We start from the raw sequence: 27,889 nt of genomic DNA, 5'->3' as shown, positions 1-27,889 counted from the left end.
AGTTGGTGATGCAGAGGTTGTGATAAGTACACAACTCCAGCAGTCTCTGTCCATTCTTATTCATCCTTCCAATGTCGTAGCGCCCAAGGCAGGAGGGCCATGAGTCTAACTCCTGTTAATACCAAGAGCCTATTCATGTTTGATATCCTAGCACAATCCAACAATTTGAATGCAAGGATCATCCTCCGCCATTTCTGCCACCTCCAGCGTGATGTTACTACCAAACGCATCTTCCCCTCCCCGTCAGCATTCCAAAGGGATCGTTCCCTCCGGGACACCCTGGTCTTCTCCTCCATTACCCCCCACCACCTCGTTGCCTTCCCACGCCACCTTCCCCTGCAATCGCAGGAGGTGTAATACCTGCCCTTTTACCTCCTCTCTCCTCACTATCTGAGGCCCCAAAACACTCCTTTCAGGTGAAGCACCAATTTACTTGTACTTCTCTCAATTTGGTATACTGCATTCACTGCTCACAATGTGGTCTCTTCTACATTGGGGGGACCAAACACAGACTGTTTTGCGCAGCACCTCTGCTCACTCCAAAAGCACGACCCCGAGCTTCCAGTTGCTGGCCATTTCAGCATTCTCCCCTGCTTTGGATACTGTCGGGGGAGATAGCTTCTCAGGGGAATGCAGCAAGATCCAAGTCTGTGGCACCATGGGTGTCTCAGCTGCACAGGAGGGGAGAAAAAGGAGTGGAAGAGCTATAGTGATAGGGGATTCTATCGTAAGGGGTACAGATAGGCGTTTCTGTGCCGCAAACGTGACTGCAGGATGGTATGTTGCCTCCCTGGTGCTAGGGTCAAGGATGTCACAGAGCGGCTGTATGACATTCTGAAGGGGTAGGGTGAACAGTCAGAGGTCCTGGTACACAGTGGTACAACGACATAGGTAAAAAGAGGGATGAGGTCCTGCAACAAGAATTTAGGGAGTGAGGTAGCAGATTAAAAAGCAGGACCTCAAAGGTTGTAATCTCTGGATTACTTCCGGTGCAATGTGCTAGTGAGTATAGAGGATAGAGAAGGTGAATCCGTAGCTGAGGAGATGACGCAGGAGGGAGGGCTTTTGTTTCCGGGATCACTGGGTCTATTTTTGCCGAAGGTGGGACCTGTACAAGTTGGACAGGTTGCACCTGAACCGGAACGGCACCAACATCCTTGCTGGGCGGTTTGCTAGTGCTGTTGGGGGCGGTTTAAACTAATTTGGCAGGGGGCTGGGATAGAGAGTGGTGGTACAGTAGGGGGTGATACACGGTGAAATATAGAAAAGAAGCTGAAGCAGAGCAAATATAGATCTGTTCAGGCATAAAGGAAAAATGCAAGGCTATTTTTAATGTAAGAAGTCTTACTAGTAAGGCAGATGAATTGAGGTTGTTGATTAGCACATGGGATTATAATATTATTGCTATCACAGAGACCTGGCTGAAAGAAGAGCAGGACTGGCAGCTCAATATTCCAAGGTACAGAATCTTCAGGCGTGACAGGGGAGGAAGTAAAAGAGGAGGTGGCATTGCACTGTTGATCAATGAGTCAATTACTGCAGTAAGGAGGGATGATATCTTAGAAGGTTCCTTAAATGAGACCATATGGGTAGAACTTAAAAACAAAAAGGGGGCTACACTTGGCTGGAAGTGTACTACAGGCCTCCAAACAGTCAGGGAGCGATAGAGGAGCAGACATGTAGACAAATCTCAGAGAGGTGTAAATATAATAGGCTAATAATAATAGGGGATTTCAACTTCCCCAATATTAACTGAGATAGTCTTAGTGCAAAAGGCTTAAAGGGGACGGAATCTTTAAAATGCATTTTTGAGCCAGTATGTAGAAAGTCTAACAAGAGAAGGGGCGGTACTGGACCTAATCCTAGGGAATGAAGCCGGATAAGTGGTAGAAATGTCAGTGGGGTAGCATTTCAGGGATAGTGACCATAACTGTAAGATTTAAGGTCGTAGTGCAAAAGGACAAAGATGGACTGGAAATAAAGGTGCTGAATTTGGGGAAGGCCAATTTCAATATGATAAAACAGGATCTGGCCAAAGTGGACTGGGAGCAGCTACTTGTAGGACAATCTACATCAGACCAGTGGGAGTCATTCCAAGAGGAAATAGTGAGAGTTCAGAGCATGTTCCCGTTAAGGTGAAGTGTTGGACCAGAAAGTCCAGGGAACCCTGGATGTCTAGGGATATAGAGGATTGGATCAGGGAAAAAAAGGAGGCTTATGGTAAATTCAGAGCGCTGAAAACAGTGGAGGCCCTGGAGGAGTATAAAAAGTGTAGAAGGGTACTTAAAAAAAAAAAAGAAATTAGGAGAGCGAAGAGGGGACATGAAAAAACACTGGCGGGCAAGAGGATAACCAGGGAAAGAGTAGGGCCTATTAGGGACCAAAGTGGCAATCTGTGTGTGGAGCCTGAGGACCTAAGTGAGGTTTTAAATGATTACTTTTCATCTGTGTTCACTATGGAGAAGGACGATGTAGGTGTCGAGATCAGGGAGGGGGATTGTGATATACTTGAACATATTAGCATTGAAAGGGAGGAAGTATTAGCTGTTTTAGTGCGCTTAAAAGTGGATAAATCCCCAGGCCTAGATGAGATGTATCCCAGGCTGTTATGTGAGGCAAGGGAGGAGATTGCAGGGGCTCTGACACAAATTTTCAAATCCTCTCTGGCCACAGGAGAGGTACCAGAGGATTGGAGGATCGCGAATGTGGTACCATTATTCAAGAAGGGTAGCAGGGATAAAACAGGTTATTACAGGCCAGTGAGTCTAACATCAGTGGTTAGGAAACTATTGGAAAAAATTCTGAGGGACAGGATTAAGCTCCACTTTGAGAGGCAGAGATTAATCAGGAATAGTCAGCATGGCTTTGTCGGGGGAGATCATGTCTAACTAACTTGATTGAATTTTTTGAAGTGGTGACTAGATGTGTAGATGAGGGTAAAGCAGTTGATGTAGTCTACATGGACTTCAATAAGGCTTTTGATAAGGTCCCGCATGGGAGAATGGTTAAAAAGGTAAGAGCCCATGGGATCCAGGGCAATTTGGCAAATTGGGTCCAAAATTGGCTGAGTGGCAGGAGGCCGAGGGTGGTGGTCGAGGGTTGTTTTTGCGAGTGGAAGCCTGTGACCAGTGGTGTACCACAGGGATCAGTGCTGGGACCCTTGCTGTTTGTAGTGTACATTAATGATTTCGACATGAATATAGGAGGTATGATCAGTAAGTTTGCAGATGACATGAAAATTGGTGGTGTTGTAAACAGTGAGGAGGAAAGCCTTAGATTACAGGACGATATAGATGGGCGGAGCAGTGGCAAATGGAATTTAATCCTGAGACGTGTGAGGTGATGCATTTTGGGCGGACTAATGAGGCAAGGGAATATACAATGGATGGTAGGACCCTAGGAAGTACAGAGGGACCTTGGTGTCCTTGTCCATAGATCACTGAAGGCAGCAGCACAGGTAGATAAGGTGATTAGGAAGGCACATGGGAAACTTGCCTTTATTAGCCGAGGCATTGAAAATAAGAGCAGGGAGGTTATGATGAAGCTGTATAAAACGCTAATAGGCCACGGCTGGAGTACTGTGTACAGTTCTGGGCACCACACTATAGGAAGGATGTGATTGCACTGGAGAGGGTGCAGAGGAGATTCACCAGGATGTTGCCTGGGCTGGAGCATTTCAGCTATGAAGAGAGACTGGATTGGCTAGGGTTGTATTCCTTAGAGCAGAGAAGGCTGAGGGGGGACATGATTGAGGTGTACAAAACTATGAGGGGCATTGATAGATAGGAAGAAACTTTTTCCCTTAACGGAGGTGTCAACAACCAGGGGGCATAGATTTAAGGTAAGGGGCAGGAGGTTTCGAGGGGATTTGAGGAAATAACATTCCACCCAGAGGGTGGTTGGAATCTGGAACGCACTGCCTGAAGAGGTGGTAGAGGCAGGAACCCTCAACATTTTAACAAGTATTTAGATGAGCACTTGAAACGCCACAGCATACAAGGCTTCAGGCCAAGTACTGGAAAATGGGATTGGAATAGTTAGGTGCTTGATTGCCGGCACAGACATGATGGGCTGAAGGGCCTGTTTCTGTGCTGTATAGCTCTGACTCTCATGCCCACATCTCTGTCCTGGGATTGCTGCAGTGTTCCAGTGAACATCAATGCAAGCTCGAGGAACAGCACCTTATTTACCGATTCGGCACGCTACAGCCTGCCGGCCCGAACATTGAGTTCATTTCAGAGCATGACAGGACCCCCTTTTTTATTAGTTTTTCTTTTTTATGTGTTTATTTTATTTTAGTTTGTTTAGTTTGTTTCTACTGTGCCTACCCACTTTTTTTTTTCATGTTTGTGCTTGGGTCCAGACTGTTGAGTTTTCAGGCCTTTAACACCCTCTCTGTACTAACGCTTTGTCTTTCAGCACACCATTAACATAGCGTTTGTCTTTTCTCCATGACCTTCTGGTCAGTTATTTTCTGTGAACTTGTCCTATCAACACCTCTTTTGTTTTCTGTTTCCCCACCCCGCTTTACTTGCTTAAAACCTTTTACATTTCTCACCTTTGCCAGTTCTGATGAAGGATCACTGACCTGAAATGTTAACTCTGCTTCTCTCTCCACAGATGCTCCCAGACCTGCTGAGTATTTCCAGCATTTCTTGTTTTTATTTCAGATTTCCAGAATTTGCAGTATTTTGCTTTTATATTATTAATTTGAATGCAAGTACTGATTTAGGAATTTCCAAGTAGTATCACTGCAACCTTGCATATGGTCAGTTAAACTCCATAATTTATTCTTCAATGGAAGAACCATCCATTTTCCTAAATTTATCGAAGTCCAACCACATCTCTTTGCACTCAACAAGTCATCTTTCATATAAATTTCATCCATAAATTTTGAAATTGTCCAAATAATGAGCCTCTAGCTCTGAGAACACTTTGTCCCTAAACATGCTTCTGGCGAGAAGTGAAAGTGCAAGGGCTGTTCCTTGCTTCCTTTTCGGTAAAGCCATAACCCATGACCAAAGATCAACCTCATTCTTCCATCGATCGTAAGGTTCGACTTCATAAAACAGAGGTGGAAAATGTTATCTTGACGCCTTATACCTGGTTTCTGTCTTCTTTCCTCAAAAGAAACCTCAAATTACAGTCTGCTCAAAAAAAAATTAACTCCTCTTCTAATCTTCTGTCTGAAAACAAATTTTAGTCTCCCACCTTCACTTTCAGGCAACCATCCTCTGCTACCAATGTTAGAGAAACTTCCAAGCCTGTTTCTGAAGAAGACACTGAGAGTAGAATACTTTGGTGGAGACTGTTTATTGCTTGCCATGGAGCTTACTTCTCTACTCCGATCAACACCCAGCTAGTGTTGATGGCTGTTGTACTCAGATGTACATATAATCAACACCCAGCACTTGTTCACCCTGTTACGTTCAATTACTGGATATTTAACATCCATCAACAAAACTTATTAGACACTAACAATCATGACATGATAGACTTTCACAGTCAGTTGAGGGTGAGAAGTTTGGGTTTGAAACTAGTGTCTTCAACTTAAATGAAGGCAATTACATGGATATGAAGACAGAGTTGGCAAAAGTGGACAAGGAAAATAAGTTAAAAGCTAAGACAGTAGAGAAGCAGAGGCAGACATTTCAGGAGATATTTCATAACACTCAGCAAAGATAGATTTCATTGAGAAGGATGCACCATCCATGGCTAACTAAGGAAGTTAAGGATGGTATCAAATTGAAAGAAAAGATGTACAATGCTGCAAACATTAGTGGTAGGGTAGAAAATTGGAAACATTTTCATAACAAGCCGAGGATGACTTAAAAGAAAAGGGAGAAATTAAAGTATGAGAGTAAAGTAGCAAGAAATATAAAAACAGACAGTAAAAGCTTCTACAAATATATAAAAAGGAAGAGAGTAGCTAAAGTAAGTGTTGGTTCCTTATAGGATGAGACTTGAATTAATAATGGGAAACAAGGAAATGGCAGAGACTTTGAACAAGTATTTTCTATCTGTCTTCACAGCAGAAGACACAAAAAGTATCCCAAGAGTAGCAAAAAAGCAAGAGGCAAAAGGGAGGGAGGAACTTAAAACAATCGCTATCACTACAGAAAAAGTATCTGGAAAACTAAAGGGACTAAAGGCTGATTAGACCAGTGGACCTGATGGCCTGCATCCTAGGGTCTTAAAATAAATGGCTGCAAAGCATTGATTGTATTCTTCCAAAATTCCACAATTCTGGAAAGAACCCTGCGATTGGAAAACCCCAAATGTAACACCTCTGTTCAAGAAAGTGGGGGTGACAGAAATCAGGAAACTATAAGCCAGTTAACCTAACATCTGTCATTGGGAAAATGCTGGAATCCATTATTAAGGAAGTCGTAACAAGACGTTTAGAAAATCATAATGCAATCAGGCAGTGTCAACATGGTTTTATGAAAGGAAAATCGTGTTTGACAAATTTGTTAGTTCTTTGAGGATGTAACAAGCAGGGTGGATAAAGGGGAACCAGTAGATGTGTGTATTTGGATTTACATAAGGCATTCGATAAGGTGCCGCGTAAAAGTTATTGCACATAAGAGCTCATGGTGTTGGCGGTAATACGCTAGCATGGATAGAGGATTGGCTAGCTAACAGGAAACAGAGAGTCGAGATAAATGGGGAATTTTCAGGTTGGCAAACTGTAACTATTGGAGTGCCACAGGGATCGGTGCTGGTACCTCAACTATTTACGATCGATATAAATGGCTTGGATGAAAGGACCGAGTGTATTGAGCCAAATTTGTGGAAGATACAATGATAGGTCAGAAAGCAAGTCGAGAGGAGGACACAAAAGGGGCTGCAAAGAGATATAGATAGGTTAAGTGAGTGGGCAAAATTTTGGCAGCTGGTGTATAACGAGGGAAAATGTGAGCTTTTCCACTTTGTCATGAAGAATAGAAAAGCAGAATATTATTTACCAGGAGAGGAACTGCAGAATGCTGTGGTAGAGAGGGGTCTGGGTGTCCTTGGACATATCACAAAACGTTAGCATGCAGGTACAGCAAGAAATTAGTAAGGCAAATAGAATGTTGGCCTTTATTGCAAGGGGAATGGAGTATAAAGTATGGAAGTCTTGCTACAACTGTACAGGGCATTGGTGACAACGTACAGTTTTGGTCTCCTTACTTAAGGAGGGACATGCTTGCATTGGAAGCAGTTCAGAGAAGGTTAACTATGCTGATTCCTGGGATGAAGGGGTTGTTTTTGAAGAAAGGTTGGGCATATACCCAATGGAGTTTCGAAGAATGAGAGGTGATCTTATTGAAATATTAAAATTCTGAGGGGACTTGACAGGGTAGATGCTGACATGTTTCCCCTTGTGGGAGAATCTAGAACTTGGAGGCACTGTTTGAAAATAAGGAGTCATAGAACCATAGAAAAAATAACGGCACAGAAGGAAGCCATTCAGCCCATCGTGTCTGTGCCGGCCAAAATAACTAGCCCCCCCCCCCAATCTGATTCCAGCTTCCAGCACTTGGTCCATAGCCTTACAGGTTACAGTACTTCAGGTGCATGTCCAGGTAGCTTTTAAAAGAATTGAGGGTTTCTGCCTCCACCACCATTCCTGGCAGTGAATTCCAGACACCCAGCACCCTCTGGGTGAAAAAGTTTTTCCTCGTGTCCCCTCTAACCCTTCTACCAATCACCTTAAGTCTGTGTCCCCTGGTAAATGACCTCGCCACCAGAGGAAACAGGTCCTTCCTGTCTACTCTATCTAGGCCCCTCATAACATTGTATACCTCAATTAAGTCACCTCTCAGTCTCCTCTGTTCTAAGGAAAACAACCCTAGCCTATCCAATCTTTCCTCATAGCTGCAAAAAGGTCTCCCTTTTCAGACTGACATGAGGAGGAATTTTCTTCCCTCAGAGGGTCGTTCGTCTTTGAAATTCTCTTCCCCTGAGAGCAGTGGAGGCTGGGTTATTGAGTATATTCAAGGCTGAGATAGACAGATTTTTGATCTGCAAGGAAGTCAAGGGTTATGGGAGGCAGGCAGGAAAGTGGAATTAAGGCCACAATCAGATCAGCCATGATCTGATTTAATGGCAGAGCAGGCTCGAGGGTCTGAATGGCATACTCCTGCCCCTATTTCTATTTTCTTATGTTCTTCTGTAATTTGTTCTCATAGTGGTGTATTCTACAAAAAGTAATAATTACCTCGTTACAATCTAAAGCAATTAATGTAATTACTTACAATTATTTAGTGATAGGAAGCACACAATTTTGACAAAAGTACAATGACTCTGAGTTTCCATGGGCCATTCAGGAATGCTCCGAGCATAGGTCCAATGTGAGTGCCACTGAAGGCTCAGGAATTAGGCTGGGATCTGAATATGTGGGCTGAGTTTCTGTTTCTGAGAGATTTGTTTAATGTAGAACATCTAAAAATTCCAAATAAGGCCATTTATGCCGGAAGTTTGGCCAGGGTGAGAGAATTCCCAGAACTGAAATTCTCTCCATCTGACTCGGTTACATGGAATGGTTGATATAGCAGAAGGAACAAGGCATACAGGCCTCAGTTGGGTATGTGTGGAGACCACCTGAAGAAAGCAATCAACTACTACATGAAAAGGGCCATCAATAAATTTTCTGCTGGGGCAGTTGGCACAGACATGAATCCATTGCCATGTAACCGACCCACTTTGTTCTGCCAAGCACCTGAGATGTATATTGTCCGTGTACTGGTGAGTAATTCATAAATTGGGAAACCCCTTTCCTCGAACTCTGGATCCTGAAGCAGGGTCAATAGCGGAGGTTCTTGCCAAGCACATCCTTAGGCCTTATCTCAGGAACAAGAGCCTAGAGATTCTTTGGCTCAAAATAAGTGTGAGGAGCACATGGATTGCTTTCTCACTAAGAGCAAGACCATCTGATCAGCTGCCTCTGCCATGTCCATCTCTTCCACTCCCCCACCTGGCTAACTTCCTATATTGCTTCCCCTTGCCCTGGCCCTGAAACTCACATCTTTCACTAGTTTCTCTCCTGTCTCCCCAGATGCCCTCTCTGAGCTCCTCATGTTGATGAGAATCACCTGCTGTTCCCTCGATCCTATTCCCACTAAGCTGCTTATCGCCCAATTTCCCCAACTGGTCCCTGTGTTAACTGATATTGTAAATGATTCTCTCTCTTCAGGTGTTGTCCTTCCCTCCTTTAAATTTGTTGTTATCATTCCTCTCAAAAAACCAACCCTTGGCCCCACTGCCCTTACAAACTACCTTCCAATCTCCAACTTCCCTTTCTTCTCCAAAGTCCTTGAATATGTTGTTGTCTCCCAAATCTGTTCCCATCTTTCCTGGAACTCCATATTTGAATTCTTCCAATCAGGTTTCTGCCACTTACACAGTGCCAGTACAGCTGTTATCAAGGTCACAAATGACATTCAATGTGACCGTGACGAAGGTAAACTTTCCCTCCTCATCCTTCTCGAACTGTCTGCAGCTTTTGACACGGTTGACCACACCATCCCCCTCCAATGCTTCTCCACTGTCATCCAGCTGGGTGGGACTGCTCTTATCTGGTTCTATTCTTATCTGTTTAATCATAGCCAGAGAATCATTACTTGGCTTTGTTTCCTGTTCCTGTACCATTATTTATGGTGTCTCCCAAGGATCTATCCTTGGCCCTCTCCTATTTCTCATCTAGATGTTGCCTCTCAGCGACATCTGAAAGCACCGCGTTAGTTTTTACATCTATGCTGACGACACTCAGCTCTGCCTCACTCCCAATTCTCTCAACTCCTCCACTGTTGCTAAATTATCAGACTGCTTATCTGATATCCAATACGAAATGAGCAGAAATTTCCTCGAATTAAATATTGGGAAGACTGAAGTCTTTGTTTTCGGTCCCGGCTCCCAAATCTGTTCCCTAGCTACTGACTCCATCCCTCTCCCTGCCAACAGTCTGAGATTAAGCCAGTCTTTTTGCAAACTCGATGTGATGGAATACCATCTACTTGCTTGGATGATTGTGGCTCCAACAGCACTCAGGAAGTTCGACACCATCGAAAACAAAGTAGCCCGCTTGATTGGGACCCTATCCACCACATTAAACATTCACTTTCTCCATCACCGATGCACAGCGGCAGCAGTGTATACCTTATACAAGATGCTTAGTAGCAACTCATCACGCCTCCTTTGACAGCACATTCCAAACCCGCAACCTCTTCCAACTAGGACAAAGGCAGCAAATGCTTGGAAACACCACCATCTGCAAGTTTCCCTCCAAGCCACACACCATCCTGACTTGGAAATATATCACCGTTATTTCACTGTAGAGAAAGTCCTGGAGCTCCCTCCATAATAGCACTGGGTGTACCAGTTCAACAGTTCAAGAAGGCAGCTCACCACCACCTTCTCAAGGGCAATTAGGGATGGGCAACAAATGCTGGCCTTGCCAGCAATGCTCACATCCCATGAAACAAATAAAAAAAAAGATTGAGTTCAAGATGAGCTTCCGACCACTTATTTCCATCTCCATAACATTGCCCAACTTCGCCCCTGTCTCGACATCTGCTGCTGAAACTCTCATTTATGCCTTTGTGATCTCGAGACTTGACGATTCCAGGCTGGTCTCCCACATTTTACTCCCCATAAACTTGAGGTCATCCAAAACTCTGCTGTCTGTGTCTTAACTCGCACTAAGTCCCATTCCCCTATCACCCCTGTGCTCGCTAATCTATGGTGGATCCCAACATTTAGATTTTAAAATTCTCTGTTTTCAAATCCCTCCATGGCCTCACCCCTCCTATCTCTGTAATCTGCTCCAGTCCCACAGCCCACCAAGATATCTATGCTTCTCTACTTCTGGTATTTTGTGCATCCCTGATTTTAGTTGCTCCACCATTAGTGGTCGTGCCTTCAGTTGCCTAGGCGCCAAGCTCTGGAATGCCCTCCTTGCACCTCTCCACTTCTCCACCTTGCTTTCCTCCTTTAAGACACTCCTTAAAACCTACATCTTTGGCCAAGCTTTATGTCATCTGAGCTATTATCGCCTTTTATGGCTAGATGTCATGCTATGCTTTATAATGCTCTTGCGAAGCGCCTTAGGAAGTTTAATTACATCAAATGTGCAGTATAAATATAAGTTGTTGAAATATTTAAATCTACATATTAAAAAAAGTGTCTAAGATACCTTCAGAAGAAAAATAAAAATGTTTGATGAAACTGAAATAAAGTTCTGTCTCAGAACAAAAATATCATTGATTCTTGTCTTCACTCAGTACTTATTATAACAATATAACAGTCTGTCAAGGAGCAAATCATCTATGAACATACGAATTAGGAGCAGGAGTAGGCCACTCGGCCCCTCGAGCCTGCTCCGCCATTCAGTAGGTTCATGGCTGAGCTGATTTCACCACATTATCACCTACCCCTAATAACCTTTCACCCCCTTGCTTATCGAGAATCTATCTAACTCTGCCTTTAACATATTCAAAGACTCTGCTTCTACCGCCTTTAGAGGAAGAGAGTTCCAAAGTCTCATGGCCCGCTGAGAGAAAAAATGTCTCCTCTCTCTTAAATGGGCAACCCCTTATTTTTAAACAGTGACCTCTAGTTCTAGATTCGCCCACAAGGGGAAACGTCCTTTCCAAATCCACCCTGTCAAGACCCCTCTGGATCTTACATGTTTCAATCAAGTCGCCTCTTACTCTTCTAAATTCCAGCAGATACAAGCCTAGCCTGTGCAATCTTTCCTCATAAGATAGCCCACCCATTCCAGGTATCAGTCTAGTAAACCTTCTTTGAACTGCTTCCAACAAATTTACATCCTTCCTTAAATAAGGAGACCAATACTGTAAACCATACTCCAGATGTGGCCTCACGAATGCCTTGTATAGCTGAAGCATAACCTCCCTACTTTTGTATTCCTGATCATGAAATAGTGTTTAGGAAGAATTGATACGAACCCAAACTTTTAACCTATTAAACATCAAAACAATCCATTCTGAGAAATCTGAGCCAGTGCCTTTCCCATGCCAAATCAAATAATAAGTCATGGTTCCAATGAGTATAATGATTACTTGTAGATCATTTCCCAAGCATAGACAATACTTCCAACTTAAATTCAATTAACCTCAACAAATACTTGAGCCTAGCTTTCCTAATCAAGTTTCGTCCACCCAGAAGTTGGTAGAGGAGTGAATCATGCTTGTCTGGCCTTGCATGTACTTAAGCTTACCCTCACCTTGCATGTTTCCAGAGTAAGCCCTGTTTAAATATAATGGACAGGCTTCAGATATGAAAAACCCCTGCGACTGGATGATAGCCTATTGCTAGATTTTCTGGCCTGCAACAACTTTAAAAGGCAAACACTAGATTTTAAAAACTTAGGAGATAGCAAGGTCTTGTGTCAAAAATATGTCTGCAAGTAGTGAAGTTGGCACAGTTCCACATTAGAACCATAGAGGTTCTTCTTGAGGAAGTGACACAGAAGAGGGGAAGCTCTCTCTGGCACTATGTCACAAGCCCCGTCTGTCCATGGAGAGCATTCATGGGATAGGAGGATTAGCAAGTGGCACTGTGTCCTCCACAAAATTATGCACATAAAATCTGGTCATTAAAAAGTTCAGTGACATTACTAGATGAAGGAGAGCCCACTGTAACTTTCTAGTAATATATGGGAGCAAATACTTACAATTTTCCTACTCTTTACATTATTTATATTTTCAAACCTGGTATGTGTCCATTTTACTGCTGAATGACCCCAACCTGCATCTGGAAGTATTCCGTAGCTCATATCTTTACACGTATTCAAATCAAAAAATCTTTTTATCTCGTGACATGTATATGTCATCACATCCATTGTTCGCTGCATGTTGAAACTTGGGAATTATTGCATGACATATTATTAAGGGATTCTTTTCGGATGGCAGCTGATATTTTTCTTAACAATTTGAAATTTTACTTTCCTGAACTCCTTACAGGAGAAGGCAGACCACAGCAAAAGGAGGGCCAACGAGGGTAAGCTTAAGGGAAATATTTAAGTTAACCAACATATAACTTAATCTAGATCAAGAAATTAGTTTAAAAAACTGAAAAAAAAGCTAAATTGAATCCAAGAGTCTGGAGGTAAAGGAGTGCAAGCATTAGGGAGAGAGGTTAATAAAAACACCTCAAATGTTATCAGCATAAGGGAAGGAGCTGATTGGTGAGCAGCTGGTGAGTTTTCTTTGCCTAGATCACGTCCAAGTCTTTTTTATTTCTGTTAAGGTTAGATAGTAGTCCAATAAATAGAGGCATGGGAGGACACCTCAGTCCCGTCAAAAGCACATCCTGTGCCATTTGGAAACTCCAAAATGCTTATTGTGTCCTGGACAACCACGTGTGCAGGAAGTGTCATCAGCTGGAAGAGCTCGAGCTGGTGTCACTACAGTGCATTCGGAGGCAGAGAGCTCCATGAATCGCACATTTCTGGAGGTGGTTACCACCCAGCATAAGAGTAAGACTGCCAAACAGATAAGGAGGACCAGGAAAATAGTGCAGGAGTTCCCTGAGTACATCTTGTTCTCAAATTGATATTCACTTTTGAATACTGGTGAGGACGATGGTTCCTCTGGAGAGTACAGCCACAGCCAAGTCCACTGCACCATGGCTGGTTCAATTGTACAAGGGAGGGAAGAGTCATAAAGTTTTTATGGCAAGAAAGAGGCCATTCAGCCCATCGAGTGCATGTCAGCTCTCCACAGAGTTATGCAATCATTCGCATTCCCTGGCTCAATCCTTGTAGCCTTGCAAGTATATTTCTCTCAAGTGGCCATCCAACTTCCTCTTGAAGTCAGTCAGTGATTGTCTCCACTTCCACCACCCTTGTGAGCAGCGAGTTCCAGGTCAATTTACAATTAATTAATCAATTTACTTAACAATTTATATGAATGACTTAGATGAAGGGACCGAACGTATGGTTGCTAAAATTGCTGATGACACAAAGATAGGTAGGAAAGTAAGTTGTGAAGAGGACATAGGAGGCTACGAAGGTATATAGATAGGTTAAGTGAGTGGGCAAAGATCTGACAAATGGAGTATAATATGGGAAAATGTAAAATTGTCCATTTTGGCAGGAAACATAAAAAAGAAGTATATTATCTAAATTTGAGAGATTGCAGAGCTCTGAGATGCAGAGGGATCTGGGGTATCCTCGTGTATGAATTGCATAAGGTTAGTATGCAGGTACAGCACGTAATTAGGAAAGCTAATAGGATGTTATTGTTTATCGCGAGGGGAATTGAATACAAAAGTAGAGAGGTTATGCTTCAGCTATATAGGGCATTGGTGAGACCACATCTGGAGTACTGTGTACAGTACAGGTCTCCTTATTTAAGGAAGGATGTAAATGCATTGGAAGCAGTTCAGAGAAGGTTTACTAGATTAATACCTGGATTGGGCGGACTGTCTTACAAGGAACGATTGGACAGGCTAGGCTTGTATCTGGTGGAATTTAGAAGAGTAAGAGGCGACTTGATTGAAACATATAAGATCCTGAGGGGTCTTGACAGGGTGGATGTCCAGTAAGAAAAGCAATCATTTACTACAATTCACTGTTTTCTGTCCATAAGCCAATTTTTTTTCCAGTTGGACACTGACCCTCCTATTCCATGAGCCTCAGTTTTGTTAACCAGCCTTTTATGTGGTACCTTATCAAATGCTTTCTTAAAATCCTTATGAGCAACATCCACTGCATTCCCTTCATCAACCTTCTCTGTTACTTCATCAAAAAATTCAATTTGAGTAGTCAAACTTGATCTGCCTTTTACAAATCCATGCTGGCTATCCTTAATTAATTCAAACCTCTGTCATGAGATCTCCAAAAAAGGACAAAGGCTTTAGTCTACAACGTTGTTGTCACTACCCTTCAATATGGCAGTAGGACCTGAGTCACCTACCAAAGGCACCTCAGGGCACTGGAGAATTTTCACCAGTGGTGTTTCTGCAGGATACTCAAAGTCAAATGGGAAGACAAATGAACCAAGTTCAGAATCCTCAGTGAAGCCAATTCAACCAGCATCGCAATCATGATTACACGAATCAGCTCTGCGGATCGGAACACTGCATCTGTATGCCAAATAATCGGCTTTGGCACCTGATCTCAAGGAGGGCACAGAAAACATTGTAAGGATACTCTGAAGGCCTCATTGAAAAGGGGACAAATTGACATCAGTGCATGGAAAGAACTTGCCACAAACTGTACCATGTGGTAGTATCTCATCCAAGAAGCCACAACATAATCGGAAACTGACTGCATGAACTCTGCTGCAAAGAAGCAATGATAGCAGGAGGAGAGAGAGCAGAACTCTGACTTGAGAAACCCCATTCCCCAGGGCAACACTTGTCCTGTCTGCCCAAAGATCTGTGGCTCCAGGATTGGCCTGCTGAATCACCTGAGGACACACAAATCATGAAGCCTGGCAGATGTCATCCTCGTTTCGAGGGACTGACCGTAACAACAACAATACGTTGATGAATAAAATTCAGGAACGCTACTATGTCAGATTCGTGTTTCACATTTTTGTGGCAATGCTTTCTTCTGCCCAGGTTGAAACTTCCTGTTTCAACATTCTGTGTGGTGAATGACATTTCTTGTGTGAAGCAGTGCATCATAAATCATTAATGTACTTTCAACATGACTGAGAGCTTCAACCTTCTTTCCAAACTTCATTGATTTTTACGATGATACAATGCTCCAACCATATTGATGACTCTCAATGTTAAGCATTTTATTTTTTGAACTGGGAAGATATTTGTGAATTACTTTTCAATTACAGTAAAGTTAATATGAGAATTTAAGGGCTGAATTTTCAAGGCTGTCGCTCCCAGTGGAAATGGGTCAATCGGATCTGAAAGTTGCTGATGAAGGCTTGCTGCTGCATTTCAGGTGATATTGCTGTCAGAGCCATTTTCCTGGGATCCTTAGGTGAGTTGGCATGGGTGGTACCGAGGGGCAGGCTCAACTAGCAATCTCTGGTAGTGAAGGCTAGCATGGCATTGAGGAGCAGTATTTAAAGGGGCAAGCAGCAGCACAGAAAATTGATTAGTACTTTTGCAGATAACGGCATAGAAATTCAAGGGTACTCAAAATCAGGCACCCAGGAATGGATGGGCCTGAGACATGTATAATATTGATTTTGGGCCTCATTACCGTCAAACCAGCGAGCTGCTTGAGAATAGCCATTAGGTGCCTCGAGGAATCGAAGATCGGCTGCTAATGGACACTACCCCAACAAATTGTTATGCCAAAGTCTCAGTTCTCCCATCAGGAAGTTGCAAACCTGTACAGCCTCCTAGAGGAGAAGCTGCAGCCTTCTGTGCCATCTGGCCATCTCTGCAGTGGCAATCCAAGTGACGGTCACCTTCATTCCAGGCTGTAGCATGGTATATGGCATATATTAGAAAGATAACTGCACACGCCTGCATAAAGCAAGTGACAGTTGCTCTGTTTGAGAAGGCAAGCCAGTCCATTAAGTTTCCTGTGGATGATTAGATTAGATTAGAGATACAGCACTGAAACAGGCCCTTCGGCCCACCGAGTCTGTGCCGACCATCAACCACCCATTTATACTAATCCTACACTAATCCCATATTCCTACCAAACATCCCCACCTGTCCCTATATTTCCCTACCACCTACCTATACTAGTGACAATTTATAATGGCCAATTTACCTATCAACCTGCAAGTCTTTTGGCTTGTGGGAGGAAACCGGAGCACCCGGAGAAAACCCACGCAGACACAAGGAGACCTTGCAAACTCCACACAGGCAGTACCCAGAATCGAACCCGGGTCCCTGGAGCTGTGAGGCTGCAGTGCTAACCACTGTGCCGCTGTGCTGCCAGTCAGCATGACAGAGCAATGGGATTTGCTGCAATTGCCACATTCCCACGTCTCCAGGTTGCTATTGACTGCACTTGTATGATAATTAAAGTACCTTCACATGAGCCATCACCTTTAATCAATAGGAAGGGGTTCCACTCTCTGTGCATTTGGAATGTGGCCATCATTTAAGAATCATGCTGGTGTGTACAAAGTACTCTAAGAGCAGCTTTGATGCATTTATCCTGTTCCACTAACTTTCTCGACCTATTTTTGAAGAACAGCAGCAGGTCCACTAATGGATGCTAGGGAACAAGGGCTATGTGAATGGCACATATTTAACACTCATGAACCCGAGTTGAAGGGCCTTATAACAGTAGTTGTGGGAGGACCAAGGCAGAAATTGAATACGTCATTGGCATGTTGAAGTAGCATTTCAGATGCCTGGATAAATCTGAGCATTTTCTTCTGGACCAGCCCCATCATGTCTCCCTGACCATTTCAGCTGCTTCATTTTGCAGAATCTCATCTTGCAATGGGGACTAAAGAATGAACTTTCGAAGAAGATCAGGAAGAAGAGAAGCTGCACCAAGACCTACATGTAAGCAGCCAGGGATGTTAGGCAGAAGCTCATAGATTATGGGGTGGATTTTAAGAGCTCGGCGGCGAGTACGCTGAAGAGCCGAAGCAATCTTAAGCGCGGCGGCTCATTTAAATAGGTGGGGTGGCCTGCCCCCATCCCAGTCACGTGGATGGGCGGGTTGTCTGACCTAGCAATAATGTCAGCTGCCTATGCACAGGTGCTGACACCATTTTTAAAGGGCAGTCGGCCCTGCCGGATTATTTAAATATTTAAAGACATATACAATAAAATTAAATACATTTCCTTTGCCCCTGTCCCACCCCCCCGCCATAACAATTACATTAACTATTTGCCCTACCCCCCCCACCCAGAAAAACACTTAGCTTTAACACCTGACCTTCCCTGCCCGCAAACTGCACAAAATTTGAAGTACAACCCTTCTCACCATCCCCTACACTTGTGACGTTTATTTGACCCCGCCTCCCACACTGAGAAACTTGCCTCCTCCCCCCTCCCCACCAGTGTTGCACCTCGTTTCCCCGGACAGGGATCTGAAGGCGCGGGCGTGTTGGTCAAAGTGCCGACGATCGCAGTGGGCCCTCAAGATATGAGCTAAGTTTATGTAAATGCATTAATATAATTAATTTGAATATTGTGATTGTGGTCCCATCGTCGAGCGGTGGGGTTGGGGTGGGGGGTGGGGGGCGCCACGGTGCCTTGCCGCCGCTGGGAGGATCAGGCTGGGCCCCGCCAGCGTCGAGGTCCGCAGCAGGCCTCATCCGGAGCCATCTTCAGGCCCTCCCGCCATGGATCTCGACGTTGAGGGCTGTTTAAAATCCAGCCCTATGTTTCCAATAACAGAAAATGTAGAACCATTCACATCATCCCTACATTAATAATCCTTCAACACTAATCTATTTAACCCTTCACAATGCAAGAACTAAAACCCATACTCGGACCTTCATTTCCACATTGCTACCTGCCACAGTATGAATTCCACAGTATAACCTTCTCCAGCCTTGCAATCTTCCATACCATCTGATTTTCTCCAACTCTGATTACTTGTACATTCCTTTTATGGAGAGATACAACACTGAAACAGGCCCTTCGGCCCACCGAGTCTGTGCTGACCATCAACCACCCATTTATACTAATCCTACATTAATCCCATAATCCCTACCACATCCCCTCCTACATTAATCCCATATTCCCTATCAGTCTCCTACCACCCACCTACACTAAGGGCAATTTACAATGGCCAATTTACCTATCAACCTGCAAGTCTTTAGCGGTGGGAGGGAACTGGAGCACCTGGCGGAAACCCACGCGGTCACAGGGAGAACTTGCAAACTCCACACAGGAAGTAACCAGAACCGAACCCGGGTCGCTGGAGCTGTAAGGCTGCAGTGCTAACCACTGCGCCACTGTGCTGCCCTATCACCCCAGGATTGACTGCAGCACCTTCAGCCATTCAGACCCTACGCTTGGGAATTTCCTCCTCAATTCTCTCAACCTCCATCTCCTTCTTTAAGACCCAGGCTTTTGGCCACCTCTCCTAATATCTCCTTCTTTGGCATAACAATAACTTTTTTGTCTGATTACAGTAAAGTGCCTTCTTATTCTTGATGTTTGGCCTAAAATAATGCTTTGCCAGCATATCTCGGAACAATTTTTTTAAAAAGATGAAAAACGTACAAACCATAATGAACCCTTTCATAATGATGTATGTAAAATTACCCAGCTAATCTGATGAAGGTGATAACTTATATAACATGAGTACTGTCCCAAAAAGTGCATAGTTAACAGAAGTGAGGTATATTTGAGTACCATGAAGGATGAAAAATGATATCAGAGAAGATGAGTTAAATCAGGAAATACAGCCTAATCTTGTTAACTCTAAGTTTTCTGAACCAAAAAAAAATCCAGTGATTTAAATTAAATAATTGACATATACAGTATAAGAGACATTGTAATACTAAGAAATGTAATTTCCAGTAATTCAAGTGACTATGAATTAACAAGATTAAGTTTTAAGTTGCATTTGAAAAACCAGTAGATTGTAGGAAGATGGGTAGATTGAGAGAGATAAAGAGATCCATAGTTTTGAAATTTTGGGAATCAGTATGATTTCATTCATTTCAATACAATGAGGATGCATGGAAGTGCAACAACATGTAGGGCAGGAGACAATGCACATAGAAGCTCGGGCTATTAATAATGTATGTTTAATCTAGAGATGAATACTATGGGATATAATAACTATAATTAACTTATTTCTGTTTTCACAGCTTCCCATCAGTAATACAATTCAAAATTATAGTTTTACATTCGATAGTATCCGCTAAGCCACCATTACTACTTAATTTCAGGATCTCCATTACAGCAGTATTGTAACATCATATTAATAGCCTCATGTAAGTTTTTTAACACAGCGAACCTGAGCAAAAGACATTTTGTATTCACTTTTCCCTTTGATTTATTTCTCGTTTTGTGGCAGATTCAGGATGGATGGTGCAGGAAAATGGGATGATGTTGCCTGGTGCCATTTCCCCCAGTAAAAACCCTGTTATAGAAGTGTCACATCAACAGGTAGAAATTTTGTTCTAGTGGTACATCCGCATGGAGGAAACAAGCCCATTATCTCCACCCTTCCTTGTTTCTCCTGAAATCGGTGACTCATGCTTAGTAGGGTTTAACAGATATTGGGAGCCTCACCAAAAAAACCCTGAGCAAGTCATCATTATTCAGTCTGACAAAGGACAATGAGTATCAGCAGAATATTTAACTCTGGTATTGTTTCACTTGTTTATACATAACCTTTGAACCCAGATTATTAATTAAAAATGTTGGGGGCCACAACACTGGGTTACCCCACTCATGAGCTCTCGAATGAATGCTTATAGGATGGAATGAATGATTAAATTAACTATTTTATGCTTATCCTTAATTTCAGCCCTGTTGACATAGTTCAGAGTTTTTTCCTCTTTTCTAAAAATACTTATATTACTTGGAAGAATTTCCAGATCCCTCTTTGCCTCCTCAACCATGTTTCTGCAGTTTCTTTTCATCTTCAGATCCCCTCATCATTTTCCTGCAGTTATGTGGAGGTAATTTTTCTTTCTTATTTTACTTTGAATGTTTTGTTGATCCATGTAGATTTGCAGTGCCTGGAAAAGCAGCTGTGATGCATTACAAATCAATTAATCCGGCATTTGTTGTACCCATACATATTCTACCAACAGGCTGGAATTACTTTTGGCTCCATACAGTCACTTTATTTATATCCTTCTCAAATCTTATTGGAACTTGGCATTTACATCAAAGTTAGGACATTTTGTTGAGACAAATACATCCTGTGCAGTGCAGAATTACCACAAAAGCAGAATTTAAAGCTTTATCTGCTAATCTATGATGTTTGATGTACTTGAAGTGTTAACTTACTTTATCCTTTGTTCTTTCAGGAGTAATAGATAACAATGAGTGCAGGTCACGGTGTGCATATGATCTGAGAGGTTTAATCCTACAAGTCTGAAATGCTCTGCTTAAGCATGATTTCATATTGTACTTCTTTGTAATGTCTCACTGCCTTTGTAGATATTGAACCAAAAAGAACTAAAATAAGGCCTAGTAACTTAACACAATTTTACCAAGCAGCGAGTAGTGAAGGCTACCTGTCTTGCTGAGTATTTCCAGCATTTGCTGTTTGTATTGCAGATTTGCAACAAACACAGTATGTTGCCTTTGCTATGAGTGAAGGTTTGTGTCAAGAGAAATCATTGTTTAGAATCCTTTTTTAATGAATTAAGCTGTAAAAGAAATCACACCCCCATGTGAATTTCCAATGTCATAACTTTAGAGCCAGTTTCCATTTCACAATGCAAAAATGTGATTTTGTGAGTGAACTTTGAGGGCATCTGTGTATGTTGTGATAGTGTATTTGTTAGTATGTTAAATATAATCATTTAACTATATGTTTATGCTAATATGTATGTCATCACAGGAAATGATGTAATATCACGTGATTCAGTTCTCTTACACAGTCAGCAACAATAAGGATCTATTAAAGCTCTGTGTTCAACCTCAATGCCTGCCCTTCAGCTTCGTTGTTATTAATCTAGAAAGAGATAATTCAATATGGAGCAGCGGTAGTGAGTCGACAGCATTGATCAGCAGCTGAAAACAACAATTCAAGTCTGAAGCCTACCAGAAGCACTGCAACCAGATCACAGCTCTCACTTCGGGAGAGCAATGGTGTAAGTAGAAATTGAGGCGATTTGGGCGCACTCCCGGTTTTGCCCTGAGCTGGCAAGACAAAAAATCAATTGTAGTTTCAGCTGCAGAGTTCAGTGCAGCATCGTGTTTTGATGCAGAATACTTCCCGCTGTCCTTTCCACTCCTATTGAGGCGTTCCAAAAAGAGCTTCTTGAAAAGCCAAAGGGACATGGCGTAAAGAGCATGCTGCAGGACGGATGCAGATTCAAGGCAATTATTGCAGGGAGACAGTGTTTGCGAGCCTAAGCGTCCAAAACGCCTGTCGATACGATATTCAAGGCACCCAGGCAGAACAAGGTGTGCAGTAACTGCAGGCTCTCCCACTAACCGCATAGATGCCCAGCATACACAGGCATGTGCAAGGCATGCGAGTTTTGAGGGAACTGGGCCAAACTTTGCAGAAGATCCAGCAGCAGGAACGTGGGTAGAAGCCAGAGCGGGCAGAGCTCGAACCACAGAGGTACGTCACCCAGAGGCGAAAGGAGGTGAGACACTTCCAGGCATTGCCAAAGGCATAAACCCATCCATGAAATGGGAGAACGTCTGACCAAAATAAATGAGGTGGATGGAGATGAAGACACTACAGGTGAACAGCTATTTCATACGATCGCCTTAGCTGAAGGGTCCATTCCGTTAACAAAACAGAAGCTTTTGCAGCACTCCAGATCGTCTGCTTCAATAAGGACGGCATTGACTGAGAGTGAAGATTGATACAGGTGCAAGTACCAACACTGTACCTTTCCGCATTCTCAATGAGATGTACCACGAGGCATGGACGTCTATGGTCCAACCCACAAGTGTGAAATTTACGACATGCGATGGCGCGACAATGAATTGCCAAGGTGCTCTAGACCTGGATTACAGGTACTTGAGTCAACATGGTCTACTTAGATATTCTACATAGTGGATGTGTCAGGACCAACAGTAGCAAAGCTGCCAGCGTCACCATCCATGACCCAGTCAGAAGACCACAGCAGCCAAAACAGGTGCACACATATCAGTTTGGTACAAGACCTCCAGAGGTTGTACACATACCGGTTTGGCATGGTTGGCAATTTTCAGAGGGATGCAGTCCTACACATTAAAAAGCATGTAACACCGTCAATCGACCCACCGCAAAAATGCACATTTGAGAAAAGTTGAAAATGGAACTTGATGGAATGGAAAAACAAGGCATTATTTGACGTGTGCAACATCACACTGTCTGGTGCAGTTCCATCACTACCGCAATCAAGAAGGACGGTTTAATTTGACTATGTTTAGACCCGAGGAGACTAAACAAATTCTTTAAAAGATGATCTCAAAAGATACCAATGCTAGAAGAGTTAAACCCAACGTTTGTTCGAGTGAGAGTCGCAAGAGCTAACAACGTCAGAACTCCTTTTGGCACGTATTGTTTTTTCCGTTTACAATTTGGGCTGTTGGTCAGCCAGGATATATTTCAACAGCATATGGACTGGATAATGAACGGGCTGTGTGTATATTATGGACGATATCACCAGAGACGCACGGAAGAAGTGCATGACAGAAACCTGCACTTGTTAATGGAGACCGCCAGATGCGAAGGTTTGGTTATCAACAGCAAAAAGTGCTTCATTAAGGCAGATCACATAAATTTTTTCAGTGCCATTTACTCAAGCTCAGGGTATCTGTCTGGATCCTTGGAAGATCGAAGACATGCAGTCAATGCTGATACCACAATACAAGGATGACCTCCAAAGGTGTCTAGGTCTATTCAACTTCCTTGCTGCATACATACCGAGCTTCTTGGAGAAGGCATCTCCACTAATGGAATTGCTGAAGAAAGACACGCCATTCCTCTGGCGGGAAGATCATTGTCATGGTGCTGCAGTTTTTTTTCGGAATATGTGGTTTGCCTTTAAGGCTTGCAAGGGATCAGTATTGCTTTAAGAACCAGCAAGCCTCAGGAGTTATAGGAAGGTGAAGTTTCGTTGCCTTAGAAACAGCCATTTGGATACTGTGATTGATTCAAAGGGTGCATTCTCATTACCATAGAAACAGCCACTGAGAGTGAGTCTCATGCGATAAATTTGTTACAATTCAGTTTTGAACTGGCTTTGAGTTGAAGACAGTTTCTTCCAACAGAACACGCAGACAGAGACAAACAGACACAGCTGGTGTGGGCACCTGAAAAAAGAGATCTCAACTATTTAAACTGAAGGAATAGGATTTTAGTCTGTTTATTATTATCTCTCAAAATTCTAAAAAAAAAAAAGGTCAAGCCAAAACAGAGATCTCTGGTAATTTAAATTGAAGAAAGGGAAGTTAGACTGTGACAATCTTATATCCCTCAAAAACTCTAAAGTCAGCTTGATTCCATTGAAATTATTTGCAAGTCGTTATTGTTGACATTCGCTGGAGAAGGAAAGCAACATTCTGTGAGGACTTCAAGCAACATTGGGCTGTAAATTTGCAAGGACTCAAATGTTTTCTATTTTAAATGTTGTTTATATCTTCATAGTGTTTAAGAATTTAGTTCTTCTAATTAAAGAATTTATTTGTTAATTTAAAAACATCTGGTTTGGTTAGCCTCATTCAGGGTTAATAAATGGTACAATTTGGCTTGGTCTTTAATTTGGAAAGTTTTAAATGATGTTAACCGATCTGTCGAGCGACGGGATTGAATTAACAGTGCGTTGGTCCCACCACAATCAGAATCGTATATTTTGATTGGGGGCTTTGGCAGGAGTGGTCAGTCGTAACATCATCAACATGCACTCAATGCAAGTGCATCAGCCAAGTCTCATCTTCAATACTATGACTCTCGGAAGGCAACAACTTTAGAAGTGGATGCATCACAGAGAGGTCTTGATGCATGTCTTCTTCAAGACAACAAGCTGTTGTACTTGGTTCAAAATGTCTGTCGCCAGCAAATTACTCCAATAACAAACGAGAAACTCTTGCTCTTGTTTTCGGGATCACCAGATTTCACGCATAGTTATTTGGGAAAGGGTCCATGGTCGAGACAGATCATGAGTAGCTGGAGATGATCTGGAGAAAACCGCTCACGAGTGCACTGCCTTCACTCCAGAGATTATTCATAAAGATTCAGGACTACAGCTGTGATGTCACAAACAAACCCAGTGGTCAGATGGTTGTATCAGAAACTCTAAGTCGACTGCCCAACCCTGGGAAGGTGTGAGACATACCACTCAACTTCCAGGTGAACAAAGTTTGTGCAAGCTTGGAGGATGTCTACAACGTAGATCTCGTGCTTCAGTCAAAAGAAGAGAGAGGAACCCATTGGGAGACTTTGCAAGACCCCAGACTCCGGGCTCTGTGGCAAATTGTTGTAGAGGGTTGATCTGTGATCATACAGGAGATCCCTACAGATCTGAAAACATATTGGTCATATGGAAACAAAATCGGTATATCAAATGGTATACTATTCAGAGGATGCCAAGTACTCATTCCAATGACACTTCAGTCTGACATACTTGGACAGCTCCCCCAAGGACCTATGGGAATAGACAGGATGAGACGACTTGCTCACAAGTCACTGTTCTGGCCCAGCATCAGCAAGGACGTTGACCACATGGTGAGATGTTGTGGTGCATGTCAGGAACACCAAGCCAGTCAACAGAAAGAGCCTATCTAACCACATGACATACTGTCATCATCGTGGAACAAGATAGCAACAGATTTGTTCTCTGTGGACAGAGAAGACTATTTGCTCGTGACTATCACTCCAAATTTCATATTGTGCAAAAGCCTCGAGGTGCAATGGCCAACACTGTTAGTGCTATCTTTAGTCTCTTTGGTCCCCTGGTAGAAGTGGTATCCAACAACAGTCCACCATATACTGGAAAACCATTCCAGGATATTTGTGAACAATGGTCCATCAACAACGTTACATCATCACCCCATATCCTCATTCAAGTGGGATGGCTGAATGTATGGTTAGGACAGTCAAATCGCTGATCAAAAGGTGTTCGGAAACTGAGCAAGATATCCAAGTTGCGTTATTGCATCTTGGCGCAATGCCATTAGACTCTGGACGGCATCACCTGCCAACCAGTGAGAACCACACTACTAAGTTATCATCTCACCAAGTCATCCTTGATCACAGATCAATTACAGCAGAAACAAGATAAGATGAAAGACGCACATGACCTGCATGTGGGTGCAGAATTAGCACCACTAAACGTTGGCCAGAAGGTGAGGGTCCTTCCCAGCAGAGGTATCCAAGCTGTGCAAAGAACCACATTCATATGAGGTGACAATGCCAAATGGTGTGGTACTGTGAAGGAATCAGTCTCATCTCAGGGCACTCTCTGCTAGCCATGCACATGGCAACCAACCAACGTGGCCTATGTGTACACGGGTACATTTTGCAGATGAAGAGACAACAAGCAGCACACCGAAAACTGAGGACAATCCTCCCAAACACAGTCTTCAGGAGGAGAGGGCAAACAGTTTGAGAACACATCTGTATGTTGTTGTCATAAGGTCCGGACGAGTCAGCCGATGACCAGTACAGTTCCAAACCTAGTGAAGAGGAGTGTTCCAAATATTCTTGTTACAGTTGAATGTTTTATGTAAATAGTATTATAGTTGTCAAATTTCTTATATCTCATAAGGGTTGCTTATTTATATACATATTAATGTTATTCTGTATGGGATTGTGATTTAAGGGAAAGGGAATGTTGTGATAGTGTATTTGTTAGTATGTTAAATGTAATTATTTAAATATATCTTTATACTAATATATATGTCATCACAGGAAGTGATGCAATATCACATGATTCAGTTCTCTTGCACAGTCAGTTAGCACGTGTAAGCTGAAGCAACAAGTCTCCATTAAAGCTCTATGCCTGCCCTTCAACTTCGTTGGTATTCATCTAGAAAGAGTTAGTACAACAGTTTGGATCTGCTATTTAACCCCCTTCCCCATGAATAGTATGCTACAGAAATGTTAAACAGATTTAAGTGTGGTCTGCACTAGAGCCAGTACAACCTCTGTTTTGTTCGCAACACAGGAAGAATGGTGCACGTAACTAAATCAATGGCTTTTCCTGAAATTATCAAAATATGATTAAACATAGAAATTTGATTTCTCTTGCCCCTAGAGAGTACTGGGCTGTGAAAATATGCTGTAAGGTATTAGAGTGCAAAAGCTTAACACATTGATCTGAATTTCCTCTTTGCTGTTTCAGCAGAGGCATTAACCCATTAAAAATCTATAAGTTAATATCATCAGTACAATCACAAATAAAGGAATTTCAAAATAAATGACTTAAAACATTTGTACATTGATATCCACAACATAGTATCAGGGCCTGAGCATTTGTTACAATGGTTTATCAATTTTGTTATTTTTCAATTTGGTCCAAAAGAAGCATGGTACAAAGGCTAGTCTTTTAAATTGCAACATGTTGGTGGTTTAATGCATCTTAATCTCCCCTGCTGCATTTGCGATGCTAACTCTGCATTGTTTGTAAGCAGGAAGGAAAATGTCTTTTCGGGATTCTTTTTGGTCTCACATGCATCATAATATTTGGATGACTTCAATAAAAGCTCCAGAAAAAAAATCGCTTTTTGGCAAGACAAATCAATTCTAATTGAGTGACAGAAAACAGAGCAGTGGTGAGTGGTTGTTTTTCAGACTGGAGGAAGCTATATAATGGGGTTCCACAAGGGTCAGTATTAGGATCACTGCTTTTCTTGATCTGTATTAATGACCTAGACTTGGGTGTCCAGGGCATAATTTCAAAATTTGCGATTAACACAAAACTTGGAAGTATTGTGAACTGTGAGGAGGATAGTGATAGACTTCAAGAGGACATAGACAGGCTGGAGATTTGATAGAGGTGTTCAAAATCATGAGGCGTCTGGACAGAGTAGATAGAGAGAAAGTGTTCCTATTGGCGGAATGGTTGAGAGCCAGAGAACACTGATTTAAGGTGATTGGCAAAAGAACAGAGGCAACATGAGGAAAAATTTCTTTACGCAACAAGTGGTTAGGATCTGGAATTCACTGTCTGAAAGTGTGGTGGAAGCAGATTCAATCGTGGCTTTCAAAAGGGAATTGGATAATTATCTAAAGAGAAAAATAATTGCAAGGCTACGGTGAAAAGGCGAGTGAGTGGGGCTAGCTGAGTAGCTCTTACAGAGGTCTGGCATGGACACAATGGGCCAAATAGCCTCCTTCTATGCTGTAACC

General features: G+C 42.7%; 1 long non-coding RNA gene across 3 annotated transcripts in view; it reads left to right on the top strand.

Moving 5' to 3' along the window:
- The window catches only part of LOC137372113 (uncharacterized), a 52,843-nt gene that overhangs the window by 12,931 nt on the left and 12,023 nt on the right, over positions 1–27,889 (top strand). Inside the window, exons 2-4 of one of the 3 annotated variants that reach the window (XR_010975385.1) lie at positions 17,372–17,451; positions 19,931–20,223; positions 21,434–27,312. This is a non-coding gene — a long non-coding RNA (uncharacterized lncRNA). Of the gene's footprint in view, positions 1–17,371; positions 17,452–19,930; positions 27,313–27,889 lie in introns of all 3 variants that reach the window. The other 2 variants (XR_010975384.1, XR_010975383.1) reach the window with 2 other exon arrangements.

Source organism: Heterodontus francisci, chromosome 7, assembly GCF_036365525.1.
Source record: "Heterodontus francisci isolate sHetFra1 chromosome 7, sHetFra1.hap1, whole genome shotgun sequence".
In the NCBI taxonomy this organism is placed as follows: Eukaryota; Metazoa; Chordata; class Chondrichthyes; order Heterodontiformes; family Heterodontidae; genus Heterodontus; species Heterodontus francisci.
Note: the sequence above shows the minus strand (reverse complement) of the source record. Positions and strands in the feature narration are given on the sequence as shown.